This window comes from Rattus norvegicus, chromosome 5 (genome assembly GCF_021556685.1).
Source record: "Rattus norvegicus strain SHRSP/BbbUtx chromosome 5, alternate assembly SHRSP_T2T, whole genome shotgun sequence".
NCBI lineage: Eukaryota > Metazoa > Chordata > Mammalia > Rodentia > Muridae > Rattus > Rattus norvegicus.
Window position 1 is genome coordinate 120177337 of NC_141538.1, and position 18509 is coordinate 120195845.

The 18509-nt window shown below is 43.8% G+C and overlaps 1 long non-coding RNA gene across 1 annotated transcript in view; it reads right to left on the reverse strand.

Annotated features, from left to right (window-relative positions):
- Positions 1-2886: 2886 nt before the first annotated feature.
- Positions 2887-18509, reverse strand: part of LOC148005939 (uncharacterized) — a 51597-nt gene continuing 35974 nt past the window's right edge. Inside the window, exon 4 of the long non-coding RNA XR_015620996.1 lies at positions 2887-4524. This is a non-coding gene — a long non-coding RNA (uncharacterized LOC148005939). The remainder of the gene's footprint in view (positions 4525-18509) is intronic.

An 18509-nucleotide genomic window follows, 5' to 3' on the forward strand; every position in this document is an offset into this window, starting at 1 on the left:
CTTTACTCTTCTTTTGTGTTTTCATAAAGTTCACAGAGTAGAGCATAGAACACCCACTGAATGATGATGGAGAGTAAGCACTAAGATACATTAAATACCACATGCCAAAAAATGTTCCCTATGTGCATTCTCAGTGAGGTGTTCCCTTGGGAAATAGATTCCTCTTAGATTTTGTTTTGTTTTGTTTTGTTTGAGGTAGGTCTTGCATACATATCCCTGGCTAACCCAGAACTCTCTGTGTAGACTAGGCTGTCCTCAAACCTACTGTGATACTCCAGCTCCTGACTTCTGAGTGTTAGGATTATAGGCACACATTCTAACACCTGACTTCCTCTTAGATTTTCTATTCCCAAGATGGTCCCATAGGTACTTCAGTTTTAAATAATGTTTGAGTGCATTTTGTGTGAGTGTGAGTGTGTGTGTGTGTGTGTGTGTGAGTGTGTATGTTTAATTTGTACAAAGTAGAGCTAAGAAGCAGTAGATAAGGCTGGATGTGGTTGCTTTCATATGTAATTCCAGGACTAAGCAGGAGGATCAAATTTGAGGCTAGCCAGAACTATACAACATTGGGTCTCAAACAAACAAAAAATTGAAAATAATAATAATAAAGCCAGGTTTGTTATCACATGCCTATTATCCTAGAACCCCAGAGGCAGGCAGAGGTAGGAGGAAGACAACAGGTTCTGAGTCAGCCTAGTGTGCATACAGAATTCTAGACTAGCCAGAGGTAAAAAAACAACAGTAAAAAAGTACATGACAAGGGAATACTCGTTTCCATGGAGACAACTCTTCATCAGAGGATACATGAGCTTTTTCCCTACTCTTGATTGACCTCATTCCTGAGTGACATGGCTGATGGTGAATTACGCAGCAGGAAGTGTTTCTGGATGATCTTTTTCTGTACATCTTGGCTGCCCCTCTTCACAGAGAACACATGTATATCAGTCTGTGGTACTGTGACCCCAGCAGAACAAACTCTTGCTTGTGAGTAACTATCTGTCTAGTGCTCACTGCCTTGGAAGGTATTCTCCTTAGACCAGTCAGTGCTAACATGTCTACTTGGTTGCATATTCTTCCAATTGTCTTTTACAGGAAACAAGCTAACTTAAGAAAAATGAGTGACACCTGTGCCTACTTCTCAGCGGCATCCTCCTGTGGAAGCACGAGAGAAGGCATATGAATGTGGATGGGCCTAGGAAGCATCACAAGAGAGGACAGGATCACTGTCCAGGACCAAGACAGCTGGATTTCAAGTCCTGGCTCAGCTATCTGTTGGCTGTGTTGTCTCATGTAAAGTGATAACAGGCTGAGGGTATAGTCTGAGGATGGGAAAAGTATTACATTCAGCTTCTCATTTCCCACCCGAATTTTCCCAAGTGTTTTTGCTTCTTTGAAGAGCTATACCTTGAAGAGACAGGTGTGGAAGCTCACACTGCAATCCCTGAACTCGGGGAAGTGAGAAAGTTGAGGCAGGAGGATCTGGACTTTGTAGAGTTTGATGTGGGCTTACATGGTGAAAGACTGTGTTAAACAACACCACTTTTCCTGTGTTGAAATCCTAACCCACAAGGTGACAATAGCAGGAGGCGTGACCTTCGGCAGATCAGTGGCTCCTGAGAGGAGGTGAAGAGAGTCAATGCTCTTCTTGCTTGGCTGTACTAGGCATTTCACCTTGTGTATGTAGATAAAATGGCCTTGTTGTACAACTTAGGTATATACTGTAAAGGTAGCATTTTAAAATGCAGCCGGAGGGAAGGTTCAGAGTAAAGTGCTCACTCTTCTTTTTTTTTTTTTTTTAAGATTTATTTATTTTATATAAGCACACTGTCACTCTCTTCAGACACACCAGAAGAGGGCACCAGATCCCATTACAGATGGTTGTGAGCCACCATGTGGTTGCTGGGATTTGAACTCAGGACCTCAGGAAGAGCAGTCGGTGCTCTTAACCACTGAGCCATCTCCCCAGCCTATGCTCACTCTTCTTACAGATGACCCAGGTTCAGTTCCTAGACACCATACTGGCAGCTCACAACCATCCACAAGTACCGTCTTGGGGCATATAAGTCCATATAGACAACATACTCAATTCATATAGAATTAAATAATTTTTAAAAAATTAATTAAGCCAGACAAGGTGGCACATTTCATCCCAGCACTTGAGAGGCAAAGGCTGGTGGATCTCTGTGAGTTTGAGGCCAGCCTAGACTATAGAGAGAGTTCCAGGACAGGTAGGGCTACCCAGAGAAACTCTGTCTCAAAAAATGAAGTAATAATAATAATAATAATAATAATAATAATAATAATAATAAGAAGAAGAAGAAGAAGAAGAAGAAGAAGAAGAAGAAGAAGAAAAGGAAAGAAGGAAGGAAGGAAAGAGGATATCTCAGAGAAATCGCTTAGTTCTCCTGCCTTCTGAGGCCACTGTGAGCAGATGGCCATGTTCAAGGAACTTATTTCTCACACTGAGTCTATCTCAGGAACAGGTTTTCTCCCTCCAGAACTATAGGAATGTATTTCTGTAGTTGATAGAGTCCAAAAGGTTGTAGAACCCAAGTAGACAAAACCATCTCCTTTAAAAACACAGATTCTTTAGCAAGTATGGAGGTTCATGCTAGCAATCCCAGCACTGGAGAAGCTGAAACCATGGGCTACAGTGTGAGGTCTTGTGCAAACAAAGGGAGCTGGGTGTGGTGCGCGCCTTAATCCCAGTACTCACAAGGTACAGGTATGGTAGGTGGAGCTCTGTGGGTTTGAGGACAGCCTGGTCTACACAGCTTGTTCCAGGACAAGCAGAAAGCCAGGATGTCAGAGAGAATGGGGGAGGGGGAAACAATGATGGCCTGAGTTTGACCCCAGGACCTACTCCTACAAGTTGTCCTATGACCTTCATTCATGCATCTTTACAAGCTCCCCTCGGGGTGTGTATGCACACACATAAGTGGATATAATAAAAATTATAAAAATAGGTTAGATTTTCCTCTTTTATTTAAAAAAACGATTTATTTATTATTTTATGTGAGTACACTGTAGCTATTTTCATACACACCAGAAGAGGGCATCGGATCTCATTACAGATGGTTGTGAGCCACCATGTGGTTGCTAAGAATTGAACTCAAGGCCTTTGGAAGAGCAGTTAGTGCTCTTAATTGCTAAGCCATCTCTCCAGCCCTAGACTTTCCTCTACTTGCCGCAGTCTGCACAAATGGAAGGCACAGTAACTTTCTGTGAGGACACTCTTACTTTGGTGGCCATGGCTCATTGTCTTATCTTGGTCATTTGGTCCCTAAATGCTGTGGTATGGAGGGGAAGGGTGGAGGGAGGCAGAAATATCCAAGTGACACTTAGGCTGTAAAACAGCCTGGGAATATTCTGGGACAATTATTTAGCTGTGCAAAATTTTATATACAGGGAACGTGAAAATATTTTGTGGCAAGAATTTTCTGTCCTCAACAAGTTACCATTAACATCTGGATATGTTTGCCTCATCACATGACTGACGCATCTGTCCATCCTTTCTCTGTTCTGTCTTTCAGACCATCTCACTTTACAAATTACAAATGGGAAGTAAGACCTTGCTGCCTACTTTTGTTTTATTTTGTTTCCTGAGCCAGGGTTTTGTTTGTTTTGTTTTGCCTGCTTTTGTTTTGCCTTGCTTTGTTTTTTGAAACAGAGTCTCACTCTGTAGTTCTAGTTCTCCTGGAACTCACAGAGATTCACCTGCCTCTGCCTCCCAGATGCTGGGATTAAAGGCACTGCACACAGCCTCCTGCTGCAATATTTGAAATGCTAACTGCTCTCCTCCTTCCCTCCCTTCCTTCCTCCCTCCCTCCCTTAATTCTTGGAATACTTAGAATGCCAGTGCCTCTGAACGACATTTGTTGCTAGCTTTTGATTCTCACAGAGATTTCCTGTGATCTCTCTAGTTCTCTGAGAGTCAGAAGCACAATGGCAACTGGACCTGCCTGGCTCAGAAGACCTCCCACCCACTAGTCATATAATCCATACGATGTCTCTTGGAATCAATGTCCTCTGAAATAGTCTGAAGAAACACCGGTTTCAATAAGTTATATTTGTTCTCCTTAGTCATAAGATTCTGCTTGCAATTATCCCTGAAGTTTATAAAAATAACAAACAATATCTGTGTGTGGTGACACAGTCCTTTAAGCCCAGGACTTAGAAGGTGGAGGCAAACAGATCTTGTGAGATCGAGACCAACCTGGTCTACATCTTAAGAAACAGAACGCTAATGGGCCCGACCTTGTGTGAATCTGCTGCTTATAATCACAGGCTTTGAGAGTTCAAGAGATCAGTGTCTGTGTCATGCTCCTGGGACAGTGTTCAACAGCACTTCCTTCTTTCTTCAATGCTCCCTGAGATGTGGTGAGAGTGATACGGATGCCTCATTCAGGGCTGAGCACTCAACAGTCATTTATACTCATCAGTTTGACCAGTTTTGAGTTTCTTCAGTAACAGCTATCCGCAGCAAATGAAGACTCCTTGACCAAAGTTCTTAGTAGCAATAATCTGTGGGCACAAACAAGTATTTAAATGGCAATTTGACAGTCACATTGTTTTCAGTTAGACAAGAAGAAGAAGAAGAAGAAGAAGAAGAAGAAGAAGAAGAAGAAGAAGAAGAAGAAGAAGAAGAAGAAGAAGAAGAGGAAGAGGAGGAGGAGGAGGAAGAGGAAGAAGAAGAAGAGGAGGAGGAAGAGGAAGAGGAAGAGGAAGAGGAAGAAGAGGAGGAGGATGAGGAGGAGGAGGAAGAAGAAGAAGAAGAAGAAGAAGAAGAAGAAGAAGAAGAAGAAGAAGAAGAAAAGAAGAAGAGGAAGAAGAAGAAGAAGAAGAAAAGAAGAAGAAGAGGAAGAAGAAGAGGAAGAAGAAGAAGAAGAAGAGGAAGAAGAAGAAGAAGAAGAAGAAGAAGAAGAAGAAGAAGAAGAAGAAGAAGAAGAAGAAGAAGAAGAAGAAGAAGAAAAAAAACAACAACAACAACGACTAGAAGTAGTAATTTCCCCACTAGGGCCTACAGCCTCCCCAGCATGGGCTTTTGACCCATTGTATCAAACACAAACTCCCATCTAAGGAGTTAGCTTCAAAACCAATCATAAGTAGAGGGTTACACTAATAATAGTCATGCCACTACTATATCAGCAGATACATCTCGCCAGGAATGTTGACAGTGTAGCATTCCAGGTCTAAGACCAAGGTGGATCGTGGGTGGCAATTCTCCCCTGAACTTGCATAGCATTTCTCAGTACTGCAAAAGCTTATCAGCAGGAAGGAAGCTTCCAGCTTAATACCAGCTTGATTTTTTTCTATGTCTTGCGACTGGAACACACAGTTCATTCAGCAATAGGATCTTACAATTTGTTCCCATAAACAACTAACTGCAAAGGTAATACTCATTTTCAGGCCTTCTGAGGTCTCCCTGGCCAGTGACTGGTGAGGAGGAACCCCACTCCTGATACTAGGATTTTGTGTTTTCTGAGTGTCTTTTCCCACACATTTCAATCACCTTTTAAATGATTCTTTTAAAGTTTACAGGCACAAAACATTTGTAGAATTTGTCTAAGACCAGAGACTCTCCAAGTAGAGAAGCTACCTAGAGGAGGCTGTTCCACCAATCAAGCTACCTGCAAATCACACAAAGAAGGATGGAGAGAAGGGATGGCTCAGTGGTTAAGAGTACTGACAGCTCTTCCAGAGGTCCTGAGTTCAATTCCCAGCAACCACATGGTGACTCACAACCATCTGTAATGGGATCTGATGCCCTCTTCTGGTGTGTCTGAAGACAGCAACAGTGTACCCACATACATGAAATAAATGAATAAATTTTTTTAAAGGAAAATGTTAGTCCCATACAATATTAAAAACAAAGCTGGATGAGGTGATGGGTGCCTTTAATCCCAGTACTCTGGAGTCAAAGGCAGGTGGATATCTTTGAGTTTGAGGCCAGACTGGTCTACAAAGTGAATCCAGGACAGCCAGGTCTATTACACAGAGAAACCCTGTCTTGAAAAACTAGCCTCCCCCATTTATCCCCCACAAACGAGTCCTTTATTTGGATCCATTACCATTGTCTCAAAAAGACCAGTGTTGGATACAGAGGTGTGAATGGGAGTTACTTTCTTAGGTATCTCTGTGCTAGCCAGTCATTCTCTATGAGCTGTCTAACACCTTGACCCTAAGGTGCTGTCTCCAGGGTAACGTGCATCTCTCCACCTCCGAGAGGCAAGATGGGACTCATTCTTCCTGCTCTGACAACCCCAGGGCAAGAGAGAGCTTTCACCTGGTAAGTGCACAGACTGCTCAAGTCGGACAGTCTGGACCAGTGTTCCACTGGACACCTCTGACACAGATGACATTGGGCTGAAAGGGCCCTGGGCTAGCCCAGTCTCTATCTCCAATATACCTTCATGCAGGAGAGCAGTACAGGTTTTCTGGAGGGGATTGCTGCCCATTCCAGGAATAAGCATAGTCCTTTTCACCCTCCCTGCTGTCAAGTATAACTTCAACAAGCTTTCCTTCAGGCTTAAATGCGCCCAGAATCTCACAAGTACTGGACTTGGCCCTCTACCAATTAAGTGTCTCTTGGGAACTTTGACCCAAACCTGTTGTGTTTGTTTTTCAGTGACCTAGACAGACTCCTTTGTCTTATTTTGTTTTTCTCATCCGTCTTGAGTGCTTTAGCACAATAGGGACCTGATATACAAGTCAATCTAAATCATTCAGATCCACCAGAGCCTTTCTCCCCTCATAAAGATTAAGTCCCACCTAGCAACTCCACAAGGCTCCGAGCAAGATGGCTCAGTAGGTGTGGCCACTTGACAAAGGTTGATGACTTGAGTTTGATTCCAAGAAAGGGAAGCGACTTCTGCAGGTCGTCCTTTGACCTCCACACGTGACATGGCACACATGCACACATACAGTCACTCACACACATGTGCACACTTGCCGGTGATCGCACACACAATTAGCAAACAGATGTAAAAATTTTTTAAATTTGATGGGTATTGCATTAAATCTGTATATAAATTTTGATAGTACAGCTGTTTTCACGATATTAATTCTGCCAGTCTTGGATCACGGAAGGTCTTTCAAAGATCTGGATCTTCGAGTTTGTTTTCAAGATTTATTTTGGGGCTGGGGATTTAGCTCAGTGGTAGAGCGCTTACCTAGGAAGCGCAAGGCCCTGGGTTCGGTCCCCAGCTCCGAAAAAAAAAAAAAAAAAAAAAAGAACCAAAAGATTTATTTTTATTTGTGTGTGTGTGTGTGTGTGTGTGTGTGTGTGTGTGGTGCTTGTGTGTGCATGTCATGTGTGTTCAAGTGCCCATAGAAGCTAGAATAGGGGATTGGATTCCTTGGAGCTAGAATTACAGGGAGTTGTGAGTCACTGATATGGGTGCTGGGTAGTGTGTTTATAAAAAGATAAAGAGAGGGGGCATATGTTCTGTGGAGGTGTGGTGAGGTGTGGGAGAAGGGGTGCCTCAGCGGGCTCATGTTAAGGCATCCCTTTCCCTGAGGGACCAGCAAAGCTTACTCAGGGCATGGGGAGGGGAGTTAAGAGGGTAGTAGGGGCAGAGAAAGGCGTGCGCGCACGCACGCACACACACACACACACACACACACACACACACACACACACAGAGAGAGAGAGAGAGAGAGAGAGAGAGAGGAGGAAGAGGAGCACGTGGAGAGGTGGGGAGGGGAATAGGGAGAGAAGGGACAAAGGGGAAAGAGGGCAAGAGAGCAAGAGAGGAGAACAAGAGAGTGAGTAGGGGACAAGCAGCCCCTTTTTGAGTGCCAGGCACATCTAGCTGTTGCCAGGTAACTATAGGGCAGAGCTTAGACAGAATGCTAACACTGGGAACTGAATTTGGATACCCTCAAAGAGCAGCAGACGCTCGATTGACGCTTCATTACTCCACCCTGGTTTCCTTTTTCGATGTCTTGAAGTTTTCATTGCATCCGTCTCTCACTTCTTTGATTAGGCTTATTCCAGGTTTTCCCCTATTGTTTTTTTTTTTTTTTTTTTTTTTTGTAAGAGTGCATTGTTAGTGTATACAGCTTCTCCTCCTCCTCTTCCTCCTCTTCTTTAATAAACACATATGTTGACTGTATCCTGAAACTTAAATGTGTTTATCAAATCTAAGGGTTTTCTAGGAGATTCTATAGGAATTTTTTGCTTGTTTTGTTTTGTTTTTGAGTCAGAGTCTCACTATGTAAACCAGGCCTCATACTCACAGAGATCTTCCTCCTGAGTCTGGGATTAAAGACTTTCTTCACCACACCCAGCACCTATAGGGTCTTTTAAGTATAGAATCCTATCTTCAATTAAGGATCGTTTTTCTTCCTTACTTATTTGTATTATTTGATGTCCTTCTCTTGCCTAGTTTCAGTAGCTAAGACATTAAGCACTATATTGAATAAGAGAGCGAAGTGCAGGTACCACTTAGAAGTGGGAAACTATAGCCCTCAGCCCCTTTCTGGGACAACTCCAAAGAATACTGATGAAGGGAAATTGTCACATGGGGCAGAACTGTAATCACTCCACATTCATACATTTTTCTTGGAAGGGAAGATGGCCGGATGTGTGATTGTATACTGATACGTGACTGTAGTCAATGGTTTGTCTGGGTGGTCAGGGCTCATGGTTGGAACACTGGTGAGAAAGACATTTGAGGAAGAAATGTGTGGATAGCTCTCTCCAAGCGGGAGAAGCATGTGAAGATCCTTGCGTTCCAAGTGAATGCTCATCAAAAGAGGACTTCAGCAGAGGAGGAGTTCAGTAATCAAGTAGATAAGGAAACCTGTTCTGTGAGCAGCCAGACTCTTCTCAGTCATCCTTGTCACTGCCAGTGAGCCCATGACCAGAGTGGCCATGGTGGCAGAGATAGAGATTCCACATGGGCTTCATGACATAGACTTCCAATCACCAGGGGGCTACCGCTGCTCCTGAGTACCAGACTGACCAACACAGAGCCCCTGATATAGCACAGTTCCCCAGGATGACCTGGTGACCTGGTGGCAGGTTGACTACCAGTCCTTCTGTGTGTGGAGAACACTGTTACCTACCACTTCGAACTCCTTCTGAAGCCCTTCCTCCTCCTCTTCTGCATAGACCCCTGAGCTTTGAGGGTATTATAATCGGCCTGCTAACTAACGTGGAGAGGGGACAAGGGAATAGGGAGAGAAGGGACAAGGGGGAAGAGGGGAGGAGAGGATGTATATTGTCTTAGTTGTTCATGTTTATGTTTTTGCAATGGGATCTAGGCATCTGGAGTTAGAACATTTGAAGTGTTCTGGTCTGGTCTTTGTTGGGGGAGTGTTCCCTACTTTGGCTGATGTTGTCTACACTGGGACTTAGCCAAGTGTGTCAGCTGTAGCTCTGGGTAGAGAATGGTTCTGCAGGTCATCAGGAGTCAAAATGGAATGGAGATGGCTAGAAAAAAAGGCTAAAGGCAGAGTGGAGAAGTACTGGGGGGAAGAGGGGGGCTGTGGCCCCCATCAAAACACTATTCTCTTTACTTAAGACATATCTTTATTTTTATTTTCTGTGTGTGAGTGTTTGTCTGCATGTATATGTGTGCACTATGCTAGCACCTGGTATCCACAGAGGCCAGAAGAGGATGTTGGACCCCTGTAACTGGAGTTACAGGTGGTTCTGAGCTCATATGTGAGTGAGAGAACTGAACTCTGGTCTTTTGCAAGAGCATTAACTGACTGTTAATCTACATCATTTGTTAATACATTAATTAATGCTGGAAATTAATACAGCAGCAATTATCCCTTAACCAGCATTCCACCAAATAACCACACAGGAGACGTTTTAATAATTCAAAGCCATAGGCCTTAACTGGGCAGACTTTAACTAACTGATCTCAGTCAACCCAACCACCTAGCCCCATCCTGCCATGTGGCTAGCTATGCCCTCGAGGCCTGTGATCACGTTCTATGTCTCCTAGCAAAAGGGCCTGTTTTTTCCTTCTCCTTCCCAGCATTCCTTTCTCCCTCCTAGGAAGTCCCACCTCTACTTCCTACCCAGCTAATTGGCCATCAGATTTTTATTAAAACCAATCAGAGAATGCGTTAGGTAGGTGAGAAAGGACAGAAACACAATTTCACATAGTGTACCCCAACACACTGAGCCATGTCTCTAGCACCTGGGCTTCACTCTTAACAGACAAGCTCATAAATCCGGCAGTTGCAGCATTTCTTCACCGATATTAGAACTAACTTCTTCAGGCTCAATACCCCCAGCATCAGAATGCAGGCCTCCCACAAGCTTTCAACACCACACTGAGACTGCAAGACAAGCAGTGAACTGAGCACTACTGGACTCTCAGCGACTTCCATGCCATTATTGGATTTCCTGAATCGTATCATGTAAGCCAATCTAATAAATCCCCTCTAATATATATGTTCATCCTATCAGCTCCGTTCCTCTAGATGACCCTGGCTAATACAGCATCCTTTTCTCTGTCCTCATTTTAGAGGAAATGGTCTTAGTTTGTCTCCATTTAGTATAACATTGGTTATGGGTTTGTTGTAGATAGCCTTTATTATTTTGAGGTATGCTCCATTTATTCTTAAAGTCTCCAGGACTTTTATCATGAAGACATGTTGAACTTTCTCAAATGCCTTTCAGGCATCCGTAGATGTGATTATGTGGTTTCTTTCTAAAACTTTATCTGTATGGTATAATTACATTTATTAGTTTAGATATACTAAATGAATCTTGCAACTCTGGGATGAAGCCCCCTTGATCATGACGTAGGATCTTCTTAATGTGTTTCTGAATTTGATTTGCAAATGTTTCATTGAGAATTTTTGCATCTATGTTCATCACAGAAATTGAGCTGTAGTTTTCTTTAATGTTGATGTTGTTGTGTTTTTTTTTTAACCTGGTTTTGATATCAAAATAATACTGGCAGCGTAGAATGAATTTGGTAGTGCTTCGTCTCTTTCTATTTTGCAGAACAAGTTAAGAAGAATTATTACTAAGATTTCCTGTGAGATTTGATAAAACTCAGTTGTCCTGGTCCAGGGCTTTTCTTTGTGGGGAGACTTATGATTATAGCTTTGATCTCCTTGCTTCTAATGAGTCTGTTTATGTGTTTGAATGGCTTCCTTAGTCTACCTGTGAGGTCTATTTGTGAGTTAGAAGAAAGTGTGTTTTAGGTTTTTGTTTGATTGGTTGTTTTGTTTTGTTTTTGAAATTAAAGATTCACACCAGTCCCCAAATACCCTTCTTTTTTTTAACTCTCCAGTGGACAAAGTTTTATCCAGTCCGATGAACTGACCATCAAATACTACTCTCTCATGTCTCCTTCTCTCAGCAATTCCCGTCCTCCCTCCGTTGTCCTTCAGTTCCTGGTTTCCATGAGAACTTCAGCTGCCAATAACTAAGTATCCCTAGGGTTTGAATTTCCTCTTAGATTCTGCAGCCTTTGTCTTAAGAAAGATAGACAATTTACTCTTCGGTTCTTCTCCATCCAAAGCAAGCAGCCTAACCTGCCTGTTTATATTTCACAGATTCACGAGGCAGGCTGTGAGAGACTTTCACTCCATGTTTAAAAGTCCTCATCCATGCAAACAGTTCAAAAGCACAGTATTGTGATTATCAGTTTCATATCCCTAAGGCCACCAGGTACACGGTGTCTGATAGATTTTTTTTTCTTTTTCTTTTTTTTTTTTTTTGGTTCTTTTTTTCGGAGCTGGGGATGGAACCCAGGGCCTTGCGCTTCCTAGGCAAGCGCTCTACCACTGAGCTAAATCCCCAACCCCAGATTTTTCTTTCCTTTGTATCGAAGGGCAGACCTGAGAGGTATATTGCCCACTTCTACCTTGCCCCCTCCTTTCTCACTGTCCAATTATTTCGATGATTCCAAATCTTTGGATCCTAGAGAGGATTATCTATCTATCTATCTATCTATCTATCTATCTATCTATCTATCTATCTATCTATCTATCTATCTACATACCTATCCATCCATCCATCCACCCACCCACCCACCCACCCACCCATCCATCCATCCATCCATCCATCCATCTATCTATCTATCTATCTATCTATCTATCTATCTATCTATCTATCTATCTATCTATCTTTCTATCTATCTACCTACCTACCTATCTAGCATGGAGGAAGGGAATACAAGTGGCACAGCATGCACACAGAATCAGAGAACACACGTCGGGTTGGTTCCTTCTACTGTGGGTTCTGGTTATGGAATTCAGGTCATCAGGCCTGGTGGCAAGCACCTTTACCTGATGAGTCCTTCCATCAGCTCCTGCTCTGGGAAGAACTCTTTAGTGCAGGTTTAATTTGTGCTTTCTTTCCCTTCCGACTTCTCAGCTATAATAAATATCAAGCTACCAGCTCCCTCTCATCCATCTTTTTTCCACTTGCATCTGCCAATTCAGAGGCTAGCATGGGGGATAGCCTCCGCATTCCCCTTTTCTCCTTGTGATTCCTCTTTCACATAACTAATTTCCTTTGCAAACAGCTGAGTACCAACCACATGTGTTATTTCTCAGAGCAAAAGCCACCCAGCTGAGACAGCTGCTTACAGTCCTACCCTGAGCATGCTACATTCAGGGATGTTAACATGGTCTCCAGTCTGTCAGCTATTTTAGAGGCTCCCCCAGCCCTGTTGATCAGACAGGCGCGTCACTCCATACCACATAGAAGAAAGTGGCAATCTGGAGCCCCCTCACCCCCCCATGGACACTATCCCTTCAGATGGGGCAGCTTTACTTACATGTCTGTGCACCCCTCACAATGCAACTGCTATTGCAGTAAGAAGGCATGCCATTGGCCTTAGTTAGGGTCACCATTGCTGCGACAGAGCACCATGACCAAAGCAGCTGGGGAGGAAAGGTTTGTTTGGTTTATACTTTCAGACTACACTCCATCTAAAGGAAGCCAAGACAGGTACTCAAGGACAGAGCAGGAACCTGGAGGCAGGAGCTTATGTAGAGGCTATGGGGGAGTGTTGCTTACAGGCTTGCTTTCCATGGCTTACTCAGCCTCCTTTTTTATAGAACTCAGGACCACTGACCCAAGGACAGCTCCATCCACTGTAAACTTAACCCTTCTCCCATTAATCACTAATTAAGAAATGCCCTACATCTAGATCTTACGGAGGCATTCTCTCAACTGAGGATCCCTCATAACTTTAGTATGTGTCAAGTTGCATAAACTAGCCAGCAGTAACCTCACTCTTTTTTTTTTTTTTCTCTTTTTCAGAGCTGGGGACCAAACCCAGGGCCTTGCGCTTGCTAGGCAAGCGCTCTACCACTGAGCTAAATCCCCAACCCCGTAACCTCACTCTTACCCATGACCATTCATTGTCTGTATATCCTGAGGGAGACTCATGAGCTCTTCCCCTACTCCACAAGTTAATGGGCCCGATCTTGTGAGTGCCTCATTTGAATAATCACAGTTCCTGTGATAGCAAGAGGTCAAAGGCCATCCCACACCTGGAAGAGAGCATCCCACAACAGCAACCCAGTCTATTCTGTAGTTTGTGACCATCTTGGGCCAAAACGGGTCTGGGGTACATCCAGAACAGCTGACAGACTGGAGACCATGTAAAAGTTTAAAGACTCTCCAATTTCTGTGACAGAATGGTCACTGCCACCCAAGTTTCCTTCATGTCCCATAGGACAACACCTGATAAAGAAGCAGAATGGTGCCACAGGTGGGCACACCTTTAATCCAAGCACTCAGGAGCCAGGTCTTTGAGTTCAAGGCCAGCCTGGTTTACAGAGCAAGTTCCTACATAGCCAGGGCTACATGAAGGAAAAAAATTAATTTGACTTCTTGGCCAATCCTGCCACTCCCCAGCTGAGTCACCTTGGGCAAATCTCGATCACGCTTCGTTCTCTCGTCCGCACACACTAAGGTGTCAGCTCATCTGAATGTGCTGCACAGAGCTGAGTTACAGGTTTGGGTTGGCGATGAACATGGAAGACAGAGCAGCCGCAGTCTGAAGCAAGCTACCACGAGATTCATTTCCTGGATCTCCAGAGATGCTGCTCAGAGCACTGAACCTCGCTGTTGGTGAATCAAAGAGGAGGCTTGGCTCCCCTCTGGATGAGGGAGGGGTTTGGCTGGGCATCATTTTCTAACAATCAAGTTCTATGCTCTAAGGACTATGGGATGGGAAGGTTCAAACAGGGAAGGAAGAGGAGGCTCGTTTGTGTCAACCATGAAATAGTGTGTACTTCAGTCTCTCCTTAAACTTGCCATGCAGCTCTTCTAGCTTCTTTCTCTTTCTAATCAAACACTCTGACCAAAAGCAGCTTGGGGGGGACAGGGTTTGTTGGGCTGACAACTCCTGGGTTACCTAGTCCATTATCCAAGGAAGTCAGGGCAGGACCTCCAGGCAGAAGCTAGAGGCAAGAACCATGGAGGAGCGCTGCTTACTGGTTTACTTTCCAGTTTGCTCAGCTTGCTCTTTTATACAGCAGGCCTGCCTGCCTAGGGCATGGTACCACAGTGAGCTGGGCCCTCCTACATCAATTAGCAATCAAGATGATGCCTCCCAGACTTCCTCAGAAGGCAGTCTGATCCGGATAATTCCTAAATTGAGATTCCCTCTTCTGAGCTGACATACATTATATTGTGTCACGTTGATAATAAAAATTAACTAGCACAACATCCCAGGTTGGCCTTAAAATTAAGGTTCTTTTACCTTGGGCTGGTGATATGGCTCAACACGTCAAGCTTGCTGCTTGCTGCCAAGCCAGGACCCCTGCGTTTGATCTCTGAAACCCACTGTGGAAGGGGAAACCAACTCCCCATAGTTGTTCCCTGACCTCTACACATGTGTTGTCTTGTACATGCTCATATTCAGACACCCACACCATACTCCCACCACACACACAGTTCAAAAAACAATATGTGCCTGCCTCAGCCTTACAAGTGATAGATAGGGTTAGTTTCCCATCTATTTATAAAAAACACAGGTGTATCTCTTCTTTCTTTCACATATATCTCTATCTATCCTTGATATCCATTTCAAGTTGATTTAAAATACCTTGATTCGGCATCCCTTGAGGTAGTCCTGGCCCGTGAGGTCTCTAGGAACAATCCTGTCTCTTCTTTTTGTTTTTTTTGTTTTTTTTTTTTTGTTTTTTTTTTTTTTGGAGCTGGGGACCGAACCCAGGGCCTTGCGCTTGCTAGGCAAGTGCTCTACCACTGAGCTAAATCCCCAACCCCAATCCTGTCTCTTCTTAACCATGTCTCTCATCTTTCTTGTTCTTATACCTAACGTGCAATGGTTTTTAAAATTAAATTCATCTCTAACTGGTACATGGTAACATAAAATTATACATATTGATGCACTATCTTGACACATGTGTGCATCGTGTACTGTTTGCCAGGTTAAACATAACTATCTCCTTAGACACATTATTTCTATATGATGAAAGCATTCAAAGTCCTTTTGTTACCTTGCTGAAGTTTATAGCGTGTGGTCAATATCCGTCGTCACCAGACTGAGGGCATCAAACTTCTTAGTTCTACCTAATTATAACCTAACATCCAGATATCAGCCTTTTCCCCTTTATCTTCCAGCACCTTTGAGGACCCTGTTTCAGTTTGCCATAGTAAAGATTGAACCCAAGGACTGGTGCATGATGGGCAGTTGTGGTATCGTGGTCCAGTTTACAGCTCTTATTTTGAGACAAGGTCTCATTCAGCTGGCCCCCAAGCCTCAAGCTCCTTTTGTTGTCCAGACAAGATAACAAAGTAACTGTCTGAACACAGAAGATTGTAGGTACCCCTGGATCTCCAATCTCTGGTCCCATGGCCAGCATCACTTTACTGTTTAGTGACTATTTTCCATTTTCTACTCTCAAAGCCTTAGTTTTCTTGCATAACCTTCCCTTCTTCATCCTGAGCGCTATTTGCCAAGACTGGCCCTGCGTGGTGTTCCAGAGATCACTACTGGAGGGGAGGTTGCAGCTGTAGCTCAGTGGTAGAACTCGTTCGCAAGGCCCTGAATTCCACTCCCAATGCTGAAAAGAAAAAGGTAAGTAGCAAATTGGTACACCCTGTATTCAGGATATAGAAAGACTGCCGGGAGTTGGAAGCTATGCACATAGTGATCAAATATTGGGCCAGTCTGGATTACTTAGCAAGAACTTGTCTCAAAAAAATAAAAAGGCAGTTGCCAGGGAGCCCATGGAGCCCATGCCTTGCTCAGTTTAGGCCAATGAGATCAGGCCAGGTCTTTTTATGGACCTAATGTAAGAGGGACGCACTTTCCATCAATGTTGCCAAGTTGGTAAAAGGTGAGCCTGAAGCTACTGGTTGCCATCTGGTTTCCACGAGGGAAGAATCTGCCTGGGATAAAAGGGCCAAGAGAAGGAAAGGTGACCTGAGCACGGGGAGACTGGGCTCTGACAGTGTCCTGCATGTAGCCTGGGAGTCAGCGAAGGGAAAAGTAGGTGCAGGCTGGCTCGGGCTCCGTTGTCACTGTGAGCAGGTAGAGGGTTAACAGAACACGTAAGCAGAGGTTAGCAAGCGGGGTGGACTCGGACAAGCAAGGAGAGGCATGTGAACGTCCGTGAAAGTGATGAGCAGAAAACAGCCCCGAGAAGGGAGGTGACAAGAGCCATGGGCGGCTAAACCACTTTGACGTGGCACTTTGGGGGGGGGGGGGGCGGGAAATCAGCACAAAGACAGAGTAGGTAGCACTGCCTCAAACGCATCTCAGTTGACACAGCTCTATAAAGTCCTTCACAATGAAATACGCCGGAGTGTGTTCAGCTGTGAGTAATGCCGGTCTGATTAATTGTGACTCCAGCAATGACAACTGTTAATTATGTGACACAAGTCCAGCAGAGCTGGGGTCAATGTTTGACAATGCTGTTAGGATCCTGAGAGGACCCTGTCTCCATCTTTCTGCCTTGCCATCCTCAGGCTTTCTTTTCCTTTCCATTTAAATTTTTTAAAAAGTTGTTTTTAATTTATTTGTGTTTGTGTGTGTTATCATGCACATGTGGAAGTCAGAGGTCAGTTTTTTCTTTCCATTGTGTAGATTCTAGAGCTGAAACTTAGGTCAACAGGCTTGGCCATAGCACCTTTAACTGCTTAGACATCTTGCCAGCCCCCGTATAAGAATTCTTTAAAATGATTGATTTTTAAAGATTTATTTATTTATTTACTTATTGTATAAGTACACTGTAGCTGTTTTCAGACACACCAGATTCCATTAATTACAGATGGTTGTGAGCCACCATGTGGTTGCTGGGATTTGAACTCAGGATCTCTGGAAGAGCAGTCAGTGCTCTTAACCGCTGAGCCATCTCTCCAGCACCTTTAAAACAGCGTTTACCTTTATTTATGTATGAGTTCAGTGTGTGTATTCAGTGTATGTATTCAGTTTGTGTGTTGTGAGTATATGAGTGTGTACATATATGTCAATGTGTCCATGTGTATGTGTGTGAGTGGTAAGTGTATGTGTGTGCATCTATGTGTTCATGTGTGTGTGTGTATTTAGTGTGTGAGAGTGCCTGTGTATGTTTATATGTGTGTATTTAAGAATGTATTCTCTCTCTCTTCCTCTCTCTCTCTCTCTCTCTCTCTCTCTCTCTCTCTCTCTCTGTGTGTGTGTGTGTGTGTGTGTGTGTGTGTGTGTGTGTGTGTATGCATGCACGAATATGCCATGGTGTCCATGTGGAAGTCAGAGGACAATCTCACAGAGAAGGTTTCCACCTTCCACCTTGTGAGTTCTGGGAATCACAGTCAGGTTGTCAGGCTTGGCAGCAAGCACTTTGACCCATTGAGCCATCTTGCTGGCCCAGATTTTCTTATTATACATACTCTCTAAAGCTATGTTTTTATTAACTTTACATTGTATGCGTGTATGTGCAAGTAAGTGCACAAGTGCGCCAAGAAAGCCATGGGTGCTCTAAAGCTGGACTTACGGGTATTTGTAAGGCCTCTGAGATCAGTTCTGGGAATTGAACTCTGGTCTTTTAATCGATGAGCCATCTGCCCAGCTCCATTATGCATATTTTTTAAATGGAAGACAGTGTAAGAAGCTCTTAAAGATGTGCACAGCCTTATCCTCAGAACTTACCAACATGTTACACAACAAAAGGACTTTGTTAGTCTTTGTTTTATTATACAGTGTTTCCTGTATTCCATGCTGACCTTGAATTTAATGTGTAATCAAAGATGCCCTTGAACTCCTGATCTTCCTGCTTCTACCTCCGGAGTGAGCAGATTACTGCTGTCTTCTAGCAGATCCCATTTAAGTTGTGCCTCGGGGCATCTAACCCAGGGCTTCCTGTATCCTAAGTCACCTAGCAAATGAGCTACATCCCCTGCCTGATAGAAAGAACATTCTAGATGGAGCTTATGAAGGACTGTGAGAAAAGAAGATGATCCTGGTTGTCAGATGGGTTTGGCATAAGGACAAGATCCTTAGAGTACAGCAGGAATCAGAGGAGAGGTGTTAACAGGATCAGAAGAGAGAAATGGGGAAAGGGAG